This window comes from Rhea americana, unplaced genomic scaffold (genome assembly GCF_003343005.1).
Source record: "Rhea americana isolate MKP2758 unplaced genomic scaffold, rheAme1 scaffold_66, whole genome shotgun sequence".
In the NCBI taxonomy this organism is placed as follows: domain Eukaryota; kingdom Metazoa; phylum Chordata; class Aves; order Rheiformes; family Rheidae; genus Rhea; species Rhea americana.
Genome location: NW_028186823.1, coordinates 2,946,251 through 2,948,392, shown reverse-complemented (window position 1 = coordinate 2,948,392; position 2,142 = coordinate 2,946,251). Strand labels below are relative to the sequence as shown.

Here is a 2,142-nt window from a genome sequence, read left to right as displayed (position 1 = left end):
GGCACCCGCGCCACCAAGCCGTGTTTCGCAAAAGTTTTGCGGAGCGATCTCCGCGGCACTGGGGGCAGGGAGGAAAGCGCTGCGTGCTCGCAGGCCCTTAGGTACGCGGGGGAAGCGGGGCGCCTGGCGCTGCCCGAGCAGCGTGCGGGAGACAGCGAGCTTCGCCTCCTGCAGGGCGGGAATATTCTGGTAACCACTGCGCCGCGATACTCTTCCTACCTTTATTTATTCACCCCCCCCCCCCGTCCTTTCCATTCGTTATTTTCGGCTTTAATACAGCTAAAACGTTTTGTTTTGTTTTGGAGGAATGGAGTGAATGAACGTCGGTATAATACACAGTCGACATTGATGCTGATGTAGGTATATAACAAAAARCCAAAGCAGCGCAAGATAGGTAAATTGTGCTGTTTGTTCAAAAAAGTACCTCCTCTCTTGGGGAGGGGGGGCAGAGGGGTTGGAGGGGAAAAATATTTAAGTTTATAGAGCTTCTTACCCTGGCTTTAGCTAGAAGTGTGACTGCACACACAGATACCCTTCTCTGGCAGGTTGGGTGCAGTGGCCCACCTCGGAAAAAGTTGTTAGATGAGGGTTTGGGTTTGAATTCAGGTTTGACTTGTGACCAGTTAATCATGTATGCCTGTACTGTAGTTTGTTTGCTAAGATCTCCTACTAGTTTTTTATAGTGCATGTGGCCTTCTGTGTGTGAGAGCTGTATTATGAATTAGAAATAGTTTAACTTCAAATTGTCCTTTTTTCTTTGTTGTTTTAAAACTTAAATGCTAATTAACACTCAACATGGATTTAAAACACTGTTCCTCTAACTGAATTCTATTTCTTCTACTTTGAAGCAAAATTTGTTTCTGAGGAACATACTCTTGTAACAGCTTCATGTGGACTTCTCCTTAATGAAACATGGTAATGCCCTTATAAAAACAAATCTGCATGGCCTGACCAGGCATGGTTTATATCRTCGAGAGTTTCGCCTGGTGATTTAATATGGAGGAATTTGAAAGGGCTTACTGGGTAGGAGCTTTTTAAGAACTTCTTTTAAAAAGTGCTACTTCTGCCACTGCTTTTTAGGAATCCTAAGCAATCAGCACCTTGCGGATGATGGTATTGTGTTTTTTGTTTTTAGGATTATAACTTATGAATGACTTTGCTCCTTAGAAATATATTTTTTTAAAACTTTGGAAATTGAAATTTTCTGTCTGACCAAGTAATAAGACCTTAAGCTTTATTACCCAAGGAAAGATCATTTTGTCTGCATAACTTTGTCGTCTTGAAACTTTGATGAAGGGTATCACTTTTGGGAACTGTGAATAAATGTATAGATAGGCACTTATACTAGTCAAGGCTGTAATTAGAAAATATTTTAGTAGAGACTATGAAACGCATATAGGCTCTGCTTGTTCTCTCATAGCAATGTAAGCTGTTATATTAGCCTTTTATCTCTTCTAGATGGTATTTCCAATTGCTGTTTTGATATTGTTATACAAAATCTCCTTTTCTATATTTCTCCAGAAGCAACAGTGGAACTAGCCACTGTCTGTCTGCATGGTCCCCTATATTGTGTTCTCACTACCAAATAGCTGATTAATTCAAAACTCCAGCCCTTGACTTATTACTGCAATGAAAAGGGAACTTACTGTCCCTTTTCTTTCCTCGCACTCATTTCTTTTGTAATTTCCTGGCTAGCTGTGCGAGAGTGTAAGGAAAGGTATTTGCTGTCATATGTGTCTCCTCATATCTACCCTCTGCTACAGAAGAGGGGCAAGGTTAGCGGAGTCTTCCATCCTTTGTTTTTTGTGTACTCTGATATTCTGTATTCCTTTGTAGTGCTCATGGCTTTCCTGAGCAGCAGCTGTAACAGTAGCAAGTCAGAAAGTGATGTTCAGATAGCTTTGTTTGCTGGCTATGATCTTGAGCTGCAGCAAAACTGGCTGGAGTATCCTTGTTGTTCATACTGCTTGGGCCCAAGAGCTGCTTCCAGGCTCTTGAAGACAGTGCTGAATCACTTTGCTTGCTTTGGGTTCAAAATCAAAACCAAGAAGTTTTTGAATCTGAAGCTTATATTCTAGAAGATATTTTCCATTTGCATTGAGGGACCGATTGTTTGAAAGTCACTGCTGTTTTGTTCCTCTT

The 2,142-nt window shown here is 41.4% G+C and overlaps 1 protein-coding gene across 2 annotated transcripts in view; it reads left to right on the top strand.

Annotated features, from left to right (window-relative positions):
* Nucleotides 1–2,142, top strand: part of NCK2 (NCK adaptor protein 2) — a 92,028-nt gene that overhangs the window by 1,070 nt on the left and 88,816 nt on the right. The window contains exon 2 of one of the 2 annotated variants that reach the window (XM_085320872.1): nt 306–356. The exons of the other annotated variant lie outside the window; for it this stretch is intronic. The gene's annotated coding sequence lies outside the window, so the exon portion shown is untranslated. The remainder of the gene's footprint in view (nt 1–305; nt 357–2,142) is intronic. 2 annotated transcript variants of the gene reach the window in all.